Source organism: Canis lupus, chromosome 3 (assembly GCF_003254725.2).
Source record: "Canis lupus dingo isolate Sandy chromosome 3, ASM325472v2, whole genome shotgun sequence".
Taxonomy (NCBI): domain Eukaryota; kingdom Metazoa; phylum Chordata; class Mammalia; order Carnivora; family Canidae; genus Canis; species Canis lupus.
In genome coordinates, this window is record NC_064245.1 from 35,664,595 (window position 1) to 35,683,569 (window position 18,975).

At 55.2% G+C, this 18,975-nt stretch overlaps 6 non-coding genes across 6 annotated transcripts; all 6 read right to left on the reverse strand.

The window, feature by feature from the left end:
• Positions 1-683: 683 nt before the first annotated feature.
• On the reverse strand, positions 684-778 carry LOC118354373 (small nucleolar RNA SNORD116). The gene has a single exon (XR_004814803.1). It is a non-coding gene; the product is annotated as a small nucleolar RNA SNORD116 (small nucleolar RNA).
• Positions 779-3,766: 2,988 nt separating this feature from the next.
• LOC118354366 (small nucleolar RNA SNORD116) lies at positions 3,767-3,861 on the reverse strand. Its single transcript, XR_004814796.1, has one exon. It is a non-coding gene; the product is annotated as a small nucleolar RNA SNORD116 (small nucleolar RNA).
• Positions 3,862-7,130: 3,269 nt separating this feature from the next.
• On the reverse strand, positions 7,131-7,225 carry LOC118354379 (small nucleolar RNA SNORD116). Its single transcript, XR_004814809.1, has one exon. It is a non-coding gene; the product is annotated as a small nucleolar RNA SNORD116 (small nucleolar RNA).
• Positions 7,226-10,100: 2,875 nt separating this feature from the next.
• Positions 10,101-10,195, reverse strand: LOC118354377 (small nucleolar RNA SNORD116). Its single transcript, XR_004814807.1, has one exon. It is a non-coding gene; the product is annotated as a small nucleolar RNA SNORD116 (small nucleolar RNA).
• A 2,946-nt stretch (positions 10,196-13,141) lies between these two features.
• LOC118354374 (small nucleolar RNA SNORD116) lies at positions 13,142-13,236 on the reverse strand. The gene has a single exon (XR_004814804.1). It is a non-coding gene; the product is annotated as a small nucleolar RNA SNORD116 (small nucleolar RNA).
• A 2,870-nt stretch (positions 13,237-16,106) lies between these two features.
• LOC118354375 (small nucleolar RNA SNORD116) lies at positions 16,107-16,201 on the reverse strand. Its single transcript, XR_004814805.1, has one exon. It is a non-coding gene; the product is annotated as a small nucleolar RNA SNORD116 (small nucleolar RNA).
• Between the last annotated feature and the right edge of the window lie 2,774 nt (positions 16,202-18,975).

An 18,975-nucleotide genomic window follows, 5' to 3' on the forward strand; every position in this document is an offset into this window, starting at 1 on the left:
TGTTTGTGTTTGCATGCCTGTGCATGCGACTATGAGTGTGTGAGCGTGTGTGTGACTGTGTGTGTCCTTCTGTATGTTTGTAAGTGTATTCGTGTGCGCGTGCGAGTTGTGTGTCTCTGTCCTTGATTGGCCTCAGATGAATTACGGCTCTATCAAATGCACCGAACCCATCTGGTGTCTTTCCTGTCCTCCCGCAACCCTGTTCAGTGCTCAGCTGAGAACGTGGGACAGAGGCCTGGGACAGAGATTGCTCCTTGCCCGGTCCGCAGTCCACCTGTACTCCGGCGGCACCTGGCCCTGAAAGGGGGGCACCACACACCAGCAGGAGAACTGGCTCAATCTTTGGCCTGGCCGATGTACTCTGACATAGATGCTCTCAAGACCCTGCCAAAGCCGCCTAACGCAACTCCTATCACTTGGCTGCTGGCTGTCTGAGACGCCACCAAAGCCCAGACATGTCATGGAGGACCACCAAGTCGAGGACTCCCACCCAAGGAGAGCACACGGTTTCTAGGCCCTCAGCCCTCCGCCAGGCACTCTGATCCCAGGGCCCTTGGGTGGAGATGGTGGTGGTGGTGTTGCTGGTGGTGGTGGTGGTGGTGGTGGTGGTGGTGGCGGTTGCTAGCGTGTGGCACGACGAAGCTGTCCCTCACTCCTTCCTTCCCTGGGGGAGACAACGTGCTGGACCTCAGTTGCGATGAGAACGACGGCAGGGAGTTCTCACTCATTTTGTTCAGCTTTTCCAAGGAATGCAGATTGAGGGAGTCATCATCGATCCAAGCACTTTCTCGGCCTCCTGGTATATTGAACTACGCAGGCTGAACAGCTCATAGGGTCTCCCCGTGGCCTCAGCACCCTCCAGTACCCTGGACACCATCCACAGCTATGCCCCTGAGCAAGAGGCAAAGGCAATCTTCTTGGAGAGCCAACGTCCATGGCCAGGAGCACAAGCCGGCTGGCAGGTCCTGCAGGCCATCTCAGGACCTTCTAGTGCCATCAGTACACTTTGAGACAACAAAAGCTTACCTCTGGTGATCCGTGCGCAGGTTCCCCGTCCTGGACCACTCTTCTTCCACAGGGCCCGCCAGCATCTCTCCACACCACAATGGAAAGCAAAGGAAGGTCTTCTTCTCCATGTCAACAGGAAGCCTAGCTAGGCCTCAGCACCTGAGGAGGTGTGGAGAAATCAGGCGAATGTGTGACGTACCCACCCAGGCGCTCAGGTGGCCTGAGCGATCCAAACGGTTCCGTGGGGGAAGCTTTGCATCTCCCTGTGCTGTCCCTCTGTCCCACAGGGCTAGCTGCTCATCAGTGAGATGGAACGGGCCCACGTCATCCCACACAAGGGGATGTGCCTCTGTCTCATGTGTGTCTAGGAATTTCCTTGTTAGAATATGACAATGTTTCTGGTAAGACCACACGCCATGAGTGGGGATGTGCATGCGTCTGTTTCTGTGGGGCCCTCTGTGGGTGTGTTTGAGTGTGTGTGCATCAGTGTGATTCTATGGGTTTACCAGCAAGCAGGTGTGCACATGTGTGCGTGTGCAGGGCAGGCTGGCAGGCTGGCAGGCTGGCCATCCGTGGCTCAGGAGCTAACGTTTAGAGTTCATCAGCGCAAAGTACATGGGCAATCCGGGGATCCATGGCCTCAGACGCTGGCACGTAATAGCATGAGATGACGTGACTGACCTCAGGGGACGACGTTGCAAAGCCCTGAGACACCACGTGTCCGAAGCCCTCTGGCAAAGCGCAGCACAAGGACTCTCCTCCAAATACCCACTTTCCACCTTCGAAGCGATGTCGATGTGGATTACGTTGCCCCATTAGCTGTGCCGTTACCGGGCGCAGCATGAAACCTCAGCGACCATGGGGAAAGGCAATGAGCCCTGTGAGGGCAGCGGGCCTCAGATAATGAATGGATGCACGCCTCAGGCCTTCACGAAGCCCTATGAGAAGAGGTGGCCACACGAAGGTCGGACAGGTGACTGGTCCCACGCACATGACAATTTGGCTCTTGGCGTGTGGGCAGAACAGCCCTAGGCAAGTGGTGCCCATGCCACACTGAAAGCCAAACAACAGCCGCCTGAAGCGGGGGAGCGCTACTGACAAGGGACCTGGCATGTCAACGGCCATTGTGCCTCATGGGCTCGGCCTCTGGGGAACACCTGCCATTAGTCAGGCTGCCACATCCGGGTCCATGTCCTGAGTCCTCATCACTGCAGGGAAGGTCACCTCTGCCCTCGAACGGGACTCCCACGTCAGGGGCTGGGATCCTCAGCAAGAACAGCAACACGTGGCATGGTCTTCACAGGCGTCTATACTGTGGGACTCAAGGTAGGGCCTGTCCATTGGCAGAGACAGGCTAAACACAGGTGGTGTTTAGACTCTGGTGCAGAGGCATGGCCACATTACTATAGGTGAGAGGCACATACAAAGGAGAACCAGTGCCTTCCCATGAAGAGGAGGACAAGGGCCAAGCCCTACAGCCTTGACACGAGGCTCCACCTGACTACGATCGGGTCCCTGTGGTCTGTCCTGCACAGTCTGCAGCCTAGCCCACAGACGTCTTGTGCCCACGGAGCAGGAAGGAGCCACTCCGGATGCTGACCAAGGGCTGCCCTGGGTGGATGCCTTCACGCAGGAGCCCGGCAGGCCAGGAAACAAGGTCTGCACGGCCAAGTATGCAAGGCCAGCTGGCAAAGGGAGGGACAACCAGGGTGGCAATGGCCGGCAAGGCTATCACAGGCACAGGGTAGACACCCAGGAGAGCCCTTCTTTGGGAAAGTCGTGGCCAGGGGTGGGTCGGACAGAGCCCTCGGCACCATCGGCAGGCGGCCCCGTAAGGCCGTAAATCGCAGCCCATGGGGGAAGGTGGTGGGGCCGCAAACAGCCCACGAAGCTCTGACCCGTTGGTTTTCGTAACACCATCCAGGGGTAGGGAGGCCGTCAGCTGCCCTGCCCGCACGCACGTTTCCTCCGGACGCCCTTGGCCCTGCCATTCCCATTCTTCCCAGTGGCCAGCAAAGCTTCTACACTCCTGCCCTGAACGTACACCATGAGCTCTCCTGGACTTCCTGGTGTGTCTGTTCGTGTTTGTGTGTGTGTGTTTGTGTTTGCATGCCTGTGCATGCGACTATGAGTGTGTGAGCGTGTGTGTGACTGTGTGTGTCCTTCTGTATGTTTGTATGTGTATTCGTGTGCGCGTGCGAGTTGTGTGTCTCTGTCCTTGTCTGGCCTCAGATGAATTACGGCTCTATCAAATGCACCGATCCCATCTGGTGTCTTTCCTGTCCTCCCGCAACCCTGTTCAGCGCTCAGCTGAGAACGTGGGACAGAGGCCTGGGACAGAGATTGCTCCTTGCCCGGTCGGGAGTCCACCTGTACACCGGCGGCACCTGGCCCTGAAAGGGGGGCACCACACACCAGCAGGAGAACTGGCTCAATCTTTGGCCTGGCCGATGTACTCTGACATAGATGCTCTCAAGACCCTGCCAAAGCCGCCTAACGCAACTCCTATCACTTGGCTGCTGGCTGTCTGAGACGCCACCAAAGCCCAGACATGTCATGGAGGACCACCAAGTCGAGGACTCCCACCCAAGCAGAGCACACGGTTTCTAGGCCCTCAGCCCTCCGCCAGGCACTCTGATCCCAGGGTCCTTGGGTGGAGATGGTGGTGGTGGTGGTGGTGGTGGTGGTGGTGGTTGCTAGCGTGTGGCACGACGAAGCTGTCCCTTATTCCTTCCTTCCCTGGGGGAGACAACGTGCTGGACCTCAGTTGCGATGAGAATGACGGCAGGGAGTTCTCACTCATTTTGTTCAGCTTTTCCAAGGAATGCAGATTGAGGGAGTCATCATCGATCCAAGCACTTTCTCGGCCTCCTGGTATATTGAACTACGCAGGCTGAACAGCTCATAGGGTCTCCCCGTGGCCTCAGCACCCTCCAGTACCCTGGACACCATCCACAGCTATGCCCCTGAGCAAGAGGCAAAGGCAATCTTCTTGGAGAGCCAACGTCCATGGCCAGGAGCACAAGCCAGCTGGCAGGTCTGCAGGCCATCTCAGGACCTTCTAGTGCCATCAGTACACTTTGAGACAACAAAAGCTTACCTCTGGTGATCCGTGCGCAGGTTCCCCGTCCTGGACCACTCTTCTTCCACAGGGCCCGCCAGCATCTCTCCACACCACAATGGAAAGCAAAGGAAGGTCGTCTTCTCCATGTCAACAGGAAGCCTAGCTAGGCCTCAGCACCTGAGGAGGTGTGGAGAAATCAGGCGAATGTGTGACGTACCCACCCAGGTGCTCAGGTGGCCTGAGCGATCCAAACGGTTCCGTGGGGGAAGCTTTGCATCTCCCTGTGCTGTCCCTCTGTCCCACAGGGCTAGCTGCTCATCAGTGAGATGGAACGGGCCCACGTCATCCCACACAAGGGGATGTGCCTCTGTCTCATGTGTGTCTAGGAATTTCCTTGTTAGAATATGACAATGTTTCTGGTAAGACCACACGCCATGAGTGGGGATGTGCATGCGTCTGTTTGTGTGGGGCCCTCTGTGGTTGTGTTTGAGTGTGTGTGCATCAGTGTGACTCTATGGGTTTACCAGCAAGCAGGTGTGCACATGTGTGCGTGTGCAGGGCAGGCTGGCAGGTTGGCCGCACCTGAGGAAGTATGGAGAAATCAGGTGAATGAGTCACAAACCCACCCAGTTACTCAGATGGCTTGAGTGTTCTGAAGGGTTCCATGGGGAAGCTTTGCATCTTCCTGTGCTATCCCTCTGTCCCACAGTGCTAGCTTCTCATCGGTGAGATGGCATGGGCCCACATCATCCCACACATGGCAATGTTCCTCTGTTTCATGTGTGTCTAGGAATTTCCTTGTGTGTGGGTGACAATGTGACCAGTAGCCCACGTGCAATGAGTGGGGCTGTTTGTGTGCCTGTCTGTGGCCCACTGTGTGGGTGTTTCAGTGTGTTGCATCAGTGTGACTCTATGGATTTATTAGCAGTTTGGCACGTAAGTGCATTTGCAGGGCAGCCTGGCAGGTTGGCCAGCCATGACTCAGGGTCTCATGTTTGGAGTTCATCTCCGCAAAGCACATGGCGCATCTGGGAACCATGGCCTCTGACCCTGGCATGCAGTGGCACGAGATGACGCGATTGACCCTGTGGGAGACCGCCAAGGCATTAGACACTATGTGTCCAAAGCCCTCTGGCAATGCACAGCACAATGACTCCCCTCAGAAAACCCACATTCGACCTTCAAAGCGATGTCGATGTGGCCTAGGTCATTCCGTTAGCTGAGCCAGGTCCGGGACAGAGCACGAAACTTCAGTGACCAAAGGGAAAGGCAACGAGCCCTCATGCAGGCCGGCAAGCCTTGGCTGTACACCTCAGACCTCCACAAAGCCCTATTGAGACGAGGTGGCCACACAGAGGTCGGCCAGGCAACCCGTCCCGCAGACACGACAATAAGGCTCTTGGTGTTCCGGCAGAACAGCCCTAGGCAAGTGGTGCTCATGCTACACTGAGAGCCAATGAACAGCCAACTGAACCGTGGATGCACTACTGCCAAGGGAACTGGCATATCCACAGCCTTTGTGATTCATGGGCTCGGACTCCAGGAACACGTGCCATCAGTCGGGCTGCTGCATCCAGATCCATGTCATTGAGTCCTCATCACTGCAGGGAAAGTCACCACTTACCTCGAATGGGACTCTCACATTGGGGCTGGGATCCTCAGCAAGAACAGCAACACGTGGCATGCTCTTCACAGATATCTACAATGTGGGACTCAAGGTAGGGCCCGAACATTGGCAAAGACAGGCTCAACAGAGTGGCTCTGGTGCAGGGGTACAGTCCCTCAAGCCTGAAGCACACTCAAAGGAGGACTGGTGCCCTTCCTACGAAGAGGAGGATGTGGGCCAATTTCCACGGCCGGGACATGGGGATTCCCTGACTACTATTGGGTCCCTGTGGCTGTCCTGCATGGTCTGCAGCATAGCCCAGAGAAGTCTTGTGCCCACAGAGCAGGAAGGAGCCATCCCGGATGCTGAATCACGTGCTGCCCTGGGTGGACTCCTTTATGCAGGAGCCCCTCAACACAAGAGGTAAGGTTTGCACAGCCAGGGTCTGCAAAGTCAGCCAGAGAAGCTAGCGGTGGGTGGTAATGGCTGTAATACCACTCACAGGCACAGAGTAGATGCCCAGGAGAACCCTTCTTCAGGAAAGTAGTGGCCAGGAGCACGTTGGACAGAGCCGCAGCCCCTTGCCCAGCAGCCTCTTCAGGCTGTAACTCGCAGCCCATGTGGAAAGGTGGTGGGGCCACTCACAGCCCACCAAGCACTGACCCGCTGGTTTTCGAAACACCATCCCTGTGTAGGGAGGTCACCAGCTGCCCGCACCCACCTGTCCTCTAGACTCCCTGGGCCCTGCCATTCCCATTCTTCCCAGTGGCCAGCAGAGAGGCTACAATCCTTCCCTGAACGTACACCACGAGATTTCCTGGACCTCCTTGCATGTGTGGTGTTTGCGTCTGTGTGTGTGTGCATGTGTTTTTTGTTTTCGTGTGTGCGTGTGAGTCTGTGTGTCTGTCCTTGTCTGGCCTGAGATGAATTCAGGTGCTGTCAAATGCACCGGCCCTACCAGGTGCCTTTCCTGTCTTCCCCCAACCCTGTTCAGCTTTCATTCAGAACTCGGGTCAGAAGTCTCAGGCAAAGATTGAAGCTTGCCCGGACGGGAGTCCATCTGTAACCCCAGGATGCCTGGCACTGAAAATGGGGGCACCGCACACAATGCCAGAATCTCTGGCTCAGTCATTGGCCTGGCTGACGTGCTTTGGCACAGACACTCTCGAGGAGCAGCCAACGCTGCGTATGCAACTCCTAACACTTTACTGTTGTCTTTGCACTGGCTGTCAGAGATGCTGCCAAAGCTCAGCCATGCCACAGAGGCCCACCAAGTTGAGGACACCCACCCTAGGAGAGCACATGTTTTCTGGGTCCTCAGCCCTCCACCATGCTCTCTGATCTCAAGGCCCCTGGGTGGAGATGGTGTTGTTGGGGGTGGTGGTTGTGAGCGTGTGGCATGACCAAGGTGAAGCTGTCCCTCACTCCTCCTTCCCTGGGAGACAACATGCTGGACCTCAGTTTCAGTGAGAACGACAGTAGGGATTTCTCACTCATTTTGTTTAGCTTTTCCAAGGAATGCAGATTGAAGGAGTCATCATCAATCCAAGCACATTCCCGGACTCCTGGTTAATTAAACGATGCAAGCTGAACAGCTCATAGGATCTCCCTGTTGCCTCAGCACCCTCTAGCACCCTGGATACCATCCAGAGCTATGACCCTAAGCAAGAGGCATGGGCAATCCTCTGGGGTAACAATCGCCCCTCGCCATGAGCACAAGGCAACTGCCAGGGCCTCAGGCCAGCCCAGGACCTTCTAGTCCCATCAGCTCACTTTGAGACAATGAAAGGCTTACCTCCTGGTGATCTGTGTGCAGGTTCCCTGTCCTGGGCCACTCTTCTTCCACAGGTCCCACTATCATCTCGCCACACCTCACTAGAAAGGAAGGTCTTCTCTGTGTCGACAGCTCCGCACCTGAGGAAGTGTGGAAAAATTGGGCGAATATGTCACAAATGCACCCAGGCACTCAGGTGGCCTGAGCGTTCCAAATGGTTCTGTGGGGAAACTTTGCATCTGCCTGTGCTGTCTCTCTGTCTCACAGGGCTAGCTGCTCTTCAGTGAGATGCCATGGGCCACGTCATCCCACATGTGGTGATGTGCCTCTGTCTCATGTATGTCTAGGAATTTCTTTGTGAATGCATGACAATGTGTCTGGTAAGGCCACATTCTTTGAGTGGAGCCGAGAGTGCGTCTGTTTATAAGGGGCCTCTGTGGGTATGCTTGAGTGTGTGTGCATTGGAGTGACTCTATGGGTTTATTAGCAGGTGTGCACGTGTGTGCGTGTGCAGGACAAGCTGGCAGGGTGGCTGGCCATGGTTCAGGTACTCATGTTTGGAGTTCATCTCCACAAAGCACATGGCCCATCCGGGTATTCGTGGCCTCAGACCCTGGCACGCAATCGCATGAGAATATGGGATTTATCTCGGGGGGCGGGGCTGCCAAGGCCTGAGACACCAAGTGTCCAAAGCCCTCTGGCAATACATAGCCCAATGACTCTCCTCCAAAAACTCACTTTCGACTGTCAAAGTAACATCGATGTAGACTAGGTCACACCGTTAGCTGGGCTGGGTCCGGAGTGCAGCATGAAACCTCATCGACCACGGGACAAGGCAAGAGCCCTTGTGCAGGCTAACATGACTCAGGTCCTGGGTTCATACCTCAGGCCTCCACAAAACCTATTGAGGCGAGGTGGCCACACAAAGGTCGGACAGATGACCCGTACTGCACACAGCATCATTTGGCTCTTGTTGTGCGTGCACAACAGTCCTAGGCAAGTGATGCCCATGCTACACTGAGAGAGGTGCAACAACCAAGGGAACCACAGGCGCTACCGTCAAGGGAACTGACATTTTCATGGCCATTGTGCTTCATGAGCATGGCCTCTGGAACATGTGCCATCATTAGGTTGCCGCCTCCAGGACCATGTCTTTGAGTCCTCATCCCTGCAGGGAAAGTCACCACTGCCCTCGAACAGGACACCTGTGTCAGGGACTGGGATCCTCCGCGAGACGAGCAACATGCGGCATGTTCTTCACAGGCATCCACATTGTGGGACTCAAGGCAGGGCCAATCCATCGGCAGACACAGGTGCCACACAGTGCTTCTGATGCAGAAGCATGGCCACAGTCCCACAGGTGAGAGGCACATACAAAGGAGGACCGGTGCCTTCCCACAAAGAGGAGGACGTGCGCCAAGCTCCATGACCATGAAATGTGGCTACACCTGACTGTTATCAGGGTCCCTATGGCCTGTCCTGCACGGTCTGCAGGCTATCCCAAAAAAGTCTTGTGGTCACAGAGCAGGAAGTAGCCACCCCAGCACTGAATTAAGGGCCCCCTTGGGTGACACCTTTATACAGGAGCTCCAAACCCAGGAGGCAAGGTCCGCATGGTCAGTGTCTGCAAGGCCAACCGGCAAAGAAGGGCCAGGATGGCAATGGCCTGCATACCTCTCACAGGCACAGAGTAGATGCCCAGGAGAGCCCTTCTTTAGGAAAGTAGTGGCCAGGGGCTCGTCACATAAGGCTCTCGGCACCATCAGCAGGTGGTTTCTTAAGGCTGTAAATCACAGCCCATGTGGAAAGGTGGTGGGGCCCCATACAGCCCACCAAGCACTGACCCATTGGTTTTCAAAACACCATACGAACTTAGGGAGGCCGCCGGCTTCCTGTACCCACCTGTCCTGTGGACTCCCTAGTCATTGCCATTCTCATTCATCCCAGTGGCCAGCAGAACGTCAACACTCCTGCTTTGAACGTACACCACAACTCTCCTGGATCCCCTTGCATGTGTGGTGTGTGCGTCTGTGTGTGTGTGGGTGTATGTTTTTGTGTATGTGTGTGTGTGTATGTTTTCGTGTGTGTGTGCAAGTCTTTGTGTCTGTCCTTACCTGGTCTCAGATTTATTCAGGCATTGTCAAATGCATCAGCTCTACCCAGTGCCTTTTCTGTCTTCCCCCAACCCTGTTCAGCTCTCATTGAGAACTCAAGTCAGAGGCCTCAGGCAAAGATTCCCGCTTGCCCGGATGGGAGTCCACCTGTACACTGGTGGCGCCCGGCCCTGAAAGGGAGGCACTGAGCACACCGCCAGGAGCTTTGGCTCAATCATCAGACTGGCTGACTTGCTCCAACACAGACACTCTCAAGTCCCTCCCAACCTGGCCTAACGCAACTCCTACCGCTTGGCTGAGGGCTGTCTGAGACACCATCAAAAACCAACCATACCACAGAGGACCAACTTGTCATGGACTCCCACCAAAGGAGGGCACACGTTTTCTGGGCCCTCAGCCCTCTGCCAGGCTCCCTGATCCCAACGCCCTTGGGTAGAGATGGCGTTGTTGTTGGTGGTGGTGGTTGCAAACGTGTGGCATGACCAAGGTGAAGCTGTCCCTCACTCCTTCCTTCCCTGGGAGAGACAACGTGCTGGACCTCAGTTTCGATGAGAACGATGGTAGGGAGTGCTCACTCATTTTGTTCAGCTTTTCCAAGGAATGCAGATTGAGGGAGTCACCATCGATCCAAGCACTTTCTCAGCCTCCTGGTAAATTGAACTATGAAGGCTGAACAGCTCATAGCGTCTCCCCGTGGCCTCAGCACCCTCCAACACCCTGGAGACCATCCAGAGCCATGCACCTGACCAAGAGGCATGGGCAATATTTTTGGGGAGCCATTGCCCCTCGCCATGAGCACAAGGCAACTGTCAGGGCCTCAGGCCAGCCCAGGACCTTCTAGTCCCATTGGCTCACTTTCAGACAACGAAAGTCTTACCTCCTTGTGATCCGTGTGCAGGGTCCCCGTCCTGGGCCACTCTTCTTCCACAGAGCCCGCCATCATTCTCCACACCTCACTAGAAAGGAAGGTCTTCTTCTCCATGTCTAAGGCAAGCCTGGCTAGGCCTTTGCACCTGAGGAATTGAGAAGAATTCAGGGGAATGTGTCACAAACGTACTCAGGTGCTCAGGTGGCCTGAGCGTTACCAATGGTTCCGTTGGGAAGCTGTACATCTGCCTGTGCTGTCCCTCTGTCCCACAGGGCTAGCTTCTCATCAGTGAGATGCCACAGGCCCACGTCATCCCACACATGGCAATGTGCCTCTGTCTCATGTGTGTCTAGGAATTTCGTTGAGAATGCATGACAATGTGTCTGGTAAGGCCACGTGCCATGAGTGGGGCAGTGCGTGCATCTGTTTATGAGGGTCCTCATAAAACACTGAGTGTTTGAGTGTGTGTATACCAGTGTGACTCTGAGTTTATTAGTAGGTGTGCACATGTGTGCGTGTGCAGGACAAGCTGGCAGGCTGGCTGGCCGTGGCTCATGTACACATGTTTGGAGTTCATCTCCTCAAAGAACATGGCCCATCTGGGGATCTGTGGCCTCAGTCCCTGGTACGCAATGGCACAAGATGATGAGACTGACCTCGAGGGAGGCTACAAAGGCCTGAGACACCACGTGTCCAAAGCCCTCTGGGAACCCACAGCACAAAAACTCTCTTCCAAAAACCTACTTTTGACCATTGAAACGACATTGATGTGGACTAGGCCACACTGTTACCTGGACCTGGTCTGGAGTGCAACATGAAACCTCTTTGACCACGGGGCAAGGCAACAAAACCTCGTGCAGGCTGGCAGGCTTCGGGTACTCCTGCATGCCTCAGGCCTCCACAAAGCCCTAGTGAGGCGAGTTGGCCACCCAAAGGTCAGCCTGGTGACCCGTCACGCTCACATGACAATTTGGCTCTTGGTGTGCGGGCACAACAGCCCTAGGCAAGTGGTGCCTATGGTACACTGAGAGCCGTGTCTCATCCGAGGGAACCAGGGCCCATTACTGCCAAGGGAAGTGGCATGTCCATGGCCATTGTGCTTCATGACACGGCCTGTGGACACATGTGCCATCATCAGGCTGCTGCGTTCAGGACCATGTCCGTGATTCCTCGTTGCTGTAGAGAAAGTCACCATTGCCCTCTAATGGAACTCCCGCATTGGGGGCTGGGGTCTTCAGCGAGAACAGCACACATGGCATGCTCTCCACAGGTATCCACATTGTGGGACTAAAGGCATGGCCTGTCCATCAGCAGACACAGGTGCGACACTGTGGCTCTGGTGTAGGCATGACCGTATTACTGCAGGCAAAAGGCACACTACAAGGTAGACCAGTGCCCTTCCCACGAAGCAGAGGATATGGGCCAAGCTCCATGTCCACAACATGGGGCTATACCTGACTGCTATCGGGGACTCTATAGCATATCTTGCATGGTCTGCAGCCTAGCCCAGAGAAGTCTTGTGCCCACAGAGCCACTCCAGCACTGAATCAAGTGCTGCCCTGGGTGGATGCCTTTATACAGGAGCCCCACACCCCAGGAGGCAAGGTCCACCTGGTCAGGGTCTGAAAGGCCAGCCGGCAAAGCAAGGGCCGGCCATGGTGGCAATGGCTGGAAAACCTCTCACTGGCAGAGGATAGATGCCCAGGAGAGCCCTTCTTCGGGAAAATAGTGGCCTGGGGTACAATAGACAGAGCTCAGAGTGCCATCACCAGGGAGCCCCTTAAAGCTGTAAGTCACAACCCATGTGGAAAGGCAGTGGGGCCACACAGAGCCCACCATGCACTGACCCATTGGTTTCGCAACACCATCAGAATTTAAGGAGGCCACCAGCTGTATGCACACACCCCCATTCTATGGACTCCCTGGGCCCTGTCATTCCCATTCATCCCAGTGGCCAGGAGAGGGTCGATACTCCCGCCCTGAACATAAACCACGAGATCTTCTGGACCTCCTTGCATCTGTGGTGTGTGCGTGTGTGCGTATGTTTGTGTTTGCGAGCCTGTGCCTGCATCTGCATGTGTGTGTATGTGAGAGCATGTATGTGTTTGTGTATGTTTGTGTGTGTATCCGTGTGTGCATGCAAGTCTATGTGTCTCTGTCCTTTTCTGCCCTGAGATGAATTCAGGTGCAGTCAAATGCACCGGCCGTACCTGGTGCCTTTCCTGTCTTCCCCCAACCCTGTTCAGCTCTCAGCTGAAAACTCGGGACAGAGGCCTTGGGCAACAATTGCTGCTTGCCCAGAGAGGATTCCACCTATAAACCCACGGGGCCTGGCCCTAAAGGCAGTCACTGCACACACTGCAAGGAGTTCTGGCTCAATCATCGGCTTGGCCGTCTTGCTCCAGCAAAGATGTTCTCAAGGCCTCCCAAACCCACCTAACATAACTCTTACTGCTTGCCTGCTGGATGTCTGAAACACCACCAAAGGCCAGCCATGCCACGGAGGACCACCTAGTCGAGGACTCCCACCCAAGGAGGGCACATGTTTTCAGGGCCCTCAACCCTCAACTAGAGTCTCTGATCCCAAGGCCCTTGGGTGGAGATGGCATTGGTGGTGGTGGTGTTTGTGAGCATATGGCCCGATAATGGTGAAGCTGTCCCTCACTCCTCCCTCCCACTGTCTCCTTCCCTGTGGAGACAACGTGCTGGACCTCAGTTTTGACGAGAACGACAGTAGGGAGTTCTCACTCATTTTGTTCAGCTTTTCCAAGGAATGCAAATTGAAGGAGTCATCATCGATCCAAGCACTTCCTTGGCCTCCTGGTAAATTGAACTATGCAGGCTGAACAGCTCATAGGATCTCCCCATAGCCTCAGCACCCTCCAGCACCCTGGAGAACATCCAGAGCTATGTCCCTGACCAAGAGGCTCAGGCAATCCTCTTGGGAAGCCATTGCCCCTCACCATGAGCAAGCCAACTGGCAGGTCCGCAGGTGGGCGCAGGACCTTCTAGTCTCATCAGGTCACTTTGAGACAATGAAAGGCTTACCTCCTGGTGATCTGTGTGCAGGTTCACCTCCCTGGGCCACTCTTTTTCCACATTCCCACAATTCTCTCTCCACACCTCCGGGGAAAGGAAGGTCTTCTCTGTGTCAATGGCAAACCTGGCTAGGCTTCCACACCTGAGGACGAGTGGAGAAATCGGGCAAATGTCTCACAAATGCACCCAGGCACTCAGATGGCTTGAGTGTTCTGAACAGTTCCATGGGGAAGCTTTGCATCTGCCTGTGCTGTCCCTCTGTCCCACAGGGCTAGCTGCTTGTCGGTGAGATGCCACAGGCCCATGTCATCCCACATATGGCGATGTGCATGTCTCATGTGTGTCTAGGAATTTCCTTGTGAGTGCATGACAATGTGTCTGGTAAGGCCACGTGCCATGAATGGAGCCGTGCATGTGTCTGTTTATGCGGGGCCCTCTGCGGGTGTGTTTGAGTGTGTGTGCATCAGTGTGACTCTTGGTTTATTAGCAGGTATGGTGTCTGTGTGTATAGAGCAGCCTGGTGGTGTGGCCAGCTGGGTTGAGGTACTCATGTTTGGAGTTCATCTCCTCAAAGAACATGGTGCATCCAGGTATCTGTAGCCTCAGACTCTGGCACGCAATGGCACGAGATGATGCAACTGACCTTGGCCTAGGCTGCAAAGGCCTGAGACACCACGTGTCCAAAGACCTCTGGCAATGCATAGCACAATGACTGCTAAAAAAACCAGTTTCGACAGTCAAAGAGACTTTGATGAGGACTAGGTCAAGCGGTTAGCTGGGCCGAGTCTGGAGTGCAGCAAGAAACCTCAGTGACCATGGGGTAAGGCAACGAGTTCTTGTGTAGGCCGCCAGGCCTCAGGTACTGGTTCCACGTCTCAGGGCTTCACAAAGCCCTATGAGACGAGGTGGCCACAGGAAGATTGGCCCGGCGACCCATCACACACACACACAATTTGGCTCTTGGTGTGCCGGCAGAACAGCCCTAGACAAGCAGTGCCCATGCTACACTGAGAGCCATGCAACAGCTGAGGGAAACAGGGGTGCGCTACCACAAAAGGAACTGGCAAGTCCAAAGCCATCATGCTTCATGAGCACGGCCTCTGGGAACACATGTCATTAATTGGACTGCCACGTCCAGATCCATGTCCTTGATTCCTCCACTGCAGGGAAAGTCACCACTGCCCTCGAACAGGACTCCTGCATCGGGGGGCTAGGATCCTCAGCGAGAACAGCAACATGCAGCATGCTCTTCACAGGCATCCACACTGTGGGACTCAAGGTAGGGACCATTGATCGGCAGATACAGGTGCCACCAGTGGCTCCGTTGCATGGGCATGGCCACAGTCCCACAGGCAAGAGGCACACACAAAGGAGGACCAGTGCTCTTCCCATGAAGAGGAGGATGTGGGCCAAGCTCCATGGCCACAACACGGGGCTGCACCAGACTTCTATCAGGGTCCCTGTGGCCTGTCCTGCATGGTGTGCAGGCTAGCCCAGAGAAGTCCTGTGCCCACCAAGCAGGAAGGGGCCACCCCAGCCTGAATCAAGGGCCTCCCTGGGTGGACACTTTTACACAGGAGCCCCGCACCCCAGGAGGCAAGGTCCACACGGTCAGGGTCTGAAAGGCCAGCCGGCGAAGCAAGGGCTGGACAGGTGGCAATGGCCAGCATACCTCTCACAGGCACAGGATACACGCCCAGGACAGCCCCTCTTCGGGAAAGCAGTGGCCAGGGCATGTTAGAGCTTTCTGCACCATCGCCAGGTGCCCCTTTAAGGCTGTTAAGTCACAGCCCATGTGGAAAGGTGGTGGGGCCACACACAGCCCACCTAGAACCAACCTGTTGGTTTTTGCAACACCATCCGAATTTAGGGATGCCGCCGGCTGTCTGCACCCACCCATCCTGCGGAATCCCTGGGTCCTGCCATTCCCATTCATCCCAGTGACCAGTACAGCGTTGACATTCCTGCCCTAAACGTACACCACAAGCTCTGCTGTACCTCCTTTCATGTGTGGTGTGTGCATTTGTGTGTTTGTGCATGTATGTGTTTCTGTATGCATATGTCTGTTTTCGTGTGTGCGTGCAAATTTGTGTGTCTGTCCTTGTCTGGCCTCAGATGAATTCATGTGCTCTCAAAGGTATCATCCCTACCTGGTGCCTCTCCTTTCTTCCCCCAACCCTGTTCAGTTCTCATTGAGAACTCAAGTCAGAGGCCTCAGGCAAAGATTGCCACTTTCCAGGATGAAGTCCACCTGTAACCCCATGATGCCTGGCCCTGAAAGGGGGTCACCGTACACACCGCCAGGAGCTCTGGCTCAATCATCAGCCTGGCCGACTTGCTCCAGCAAAGATGCTCTCAAGGCTCTCCCTACCCCGCCTAACACAATTCCTACTGCTTGGCTGCTGCCTGTCTGAGACGCTACCAAAGCCCAGCCATACCACGGAGCACCACCTTGTAGCGGACTCCCACCAAAGGAGAGCACACGTTTTCTAAGCCCTCAGACCTCTGCCAGGCTCTCTGATCCCAAGGCCCTTGAGTGGAGATGGCGTTGTTGGTGGTGGTTGTTTGCGAGCATGTGGCCCAACCAAGGTGAAGCAGTCTCTCACTCCTACCTTCCCTGGGGGAAACGTGCTGGACCTCAGTTACAATGAGAACGATGGTAGGAAGTTCTCACTCATTTTGTTCAGCTTTTCCAAGGAATGCAGATTGAGGGAGTCATCATCGATCCAAGCACTTTCTTGGCTTCCTGTAAGTTGAACTATGCAGGCTGAACAGCTCATAGCATCTCCCCATGGCCTCAGCACCCTCCAGTACCCTGGAGACCATCTAGAGCTATGCCCCTGAGCAAGAGCCTGGCCAATCCTCTCGGGGAGCCATCACCTCTCATCATGAGAACAAGCCAACTGGCAGGTCTAGGCTGGCCCAGGACCTTCTAGTCTCATTAGCTCACTTTGAGACAACGAAAATCTTACCTCCTGGTGTTATGTGCAGGTTTCCCATTCTGGGCTATTCTTCTTCCACAGGTCCCACCATCATCCCTCCACACCTCCTGGGAAAGGATGGTCTTCCTCTCTGTGTCTATGGCAAGCCTGGCTAGGCCTCTGCACATGAGGAAGTGTGGAGAAAATGGGCCAATGCATCACAAATGCACCCACGTACTCAGATGGCCTGAGCGTTCTGAATGGTTCCGTGGAGAAGCTGTGCAACTGCCTGTGCTGTCCCTCTGTCCCACAGGGCTAGCTGTTTATCGGTAAGATGCCATGGCCCACATCATCCCACACATGGCGATGTGCCTCGGTGTCATGTGTTTCTTGGGATTTCCTAGTGAGTGCATGACAATGTGTCTGGTAAGACTACGTGCTATTAGTGGGCCATGTGTACGTCTGTTTATGAGGGGCCCTCTGTGAGTGTGTTTGAGTGTGTGTGCATCAGTGTGACTCTATGGGTTTATTAGCAGGTACGCATGTGTGTGTGTGCAGGGAAGGCTGGCAGGCTGGCCGGCTGTGGCTCAGGTGCTCATGTTTGGAGTTCATCTCTGCTAAGCACATGGCCCATTCCGGGATTCGTGGCCTCAGACTCTGGCACACAATGGCACGAGATGACACGATTGATCTCGGGAGAGGCCGCAAAGGCCTGAAACACCACATGTCCAAAGTCCTTAGGCAACGCACAGCAGAACGACTCTCCTCCAAAAACTCACTTTCGACTATCGAAGTGACATCAAGGAGGATTAGGTCATCTCGTTAGCTGTTTTAGTTCTGGCCTGCACCATGAAACCTCCCTCAGTGACCATGGGGTGAGGCAATGAGCATTTGTGCAGGTCGGCAGGCCTCAGGTACTGGCTTCATGCCTCAGTCCTCCATAAAGCCCTATTGAGGCGAGTGGGCTACCCAAAGGTTGGCCAGGCGAACCGTCCCCCTCACACAACAATTTGGCTCTTGGTGTGTGGGCACAACAGCTCTAGGACACTGAGAGCCAAAGAACAGTCGCGGGAGCCAGGGGAGGGCTACCACCAAGAGAACTGGCATGTCCATGACCACTGTGCTTCATGTTCTCGGCCTCTGGGAACACGTGCCATCAGTCAGGCTGCCGTGTCCAGGTCCATGTCCTGGAGTCCTCATCGCTGTAGGGAAAGTCACCACTGCCCTCGAAAGGGACTCCCGTTTCGGGGGCTGGGAACCTCAGAGAGATGAGCAATACACGGCATGTTCTCCATAGGCATCCATATTGTGGAACTCAAGGCAGGTCCCATCGATCGGCAGACACAGGTCCAACACAGTGGTTCTGGTGCAGGGTCATGGCCACAGTATCGCAGGTGAGAATCACATACAAAGGTGGACTGGTGCCCTTCCCATGAAGTGGGAAGACGTGGGCCAAGCTCCATTGCCACAAAACAGGGCTGCACCTGACTGCTATCAGGTCCCTGTGGCCTGTCCTGCATGGACTGCAGGCTAGCCCAGAGAAGTCTTGTGCCCACAGAGCATGAAGGAGCCACCCAAGACACTGAATCAAGGGCTTCCCTGGTTGGAGGCCTTTACACAGGAACCCCTCAGTCCAGGAAGCAAGGTCCGCATGGTCAGGGTCTGCTAGGTCAGCCGGCAAAGCGAGGGCCGTCCAGGGTGGCAAAATGTGGCATACCTCTCACAGGCACAGGTAGATGCCCAGGAGGCCCTTCTTCAGGAAATCAGTGGCCAGGGGCCCATCCGACAGAGCCCTCGTCACCATCGCCAGGCAGCCCCTTAATGCCTTAAGTCACAGCCCATGTGGAAAGGTGGTGAGGCTGCACACAGCCCATCTAGCACTGACCCATTGGTTTTCGCAACACCATCTGAACTTAGGGAGGCCGCTGCTTCCCGCACCTACCCATCCTGTGGACTCCCTGGGCTCTGCCATTCCCATTCATCCCAGTGCCAGCAGAGTGTCGACACTCCTGCCCTGAAAGTACATCACGAGCTCTTGGACCTCCTTGCGTGTGTCGTGTGCGTGTGTGTGTTTACATGCCTGTGTAAACACATAGTGTATGTGGGTGTGGGTGTATGTTCGTGTGTGCGAACTTTGTATGTGTATGTGTCTGTCCTTGTTTGGCCTGAGATGAATTCAGGTGCTGTCAAATGAACCGGCCCTAACTGATGCCTTTCCTGTCCTCCCCCACCCCCATTCAGCTCTCAGCTGAGAACTTGGGACAGAGGCCTCGGGCAAAGATTGCTGCTTCCCTGGATGGGAGTCCACCTGTAAATCCATGGTACTTGACCCTGAAAGGGGTCACTGCACACACCGTCAGGAGTTCTGGCTCAACCATCAGCCTGGCCGACTTGCTCCAGCAAAGATGCTCTTGAGGACCTCCCAACCCTGCCTAACACAACTCCTACCGCTCGGCTGCTGGCTGTCTGAAACCCGCCAAAGCCCAGCCATGCCATGGAGCACCACATAGTCGAGGACTTCCACCCTAGGAGAGCACATGTCTTCTGGGCCCTCAGTCCTCCGCCAGGCTCTCTGATCTCA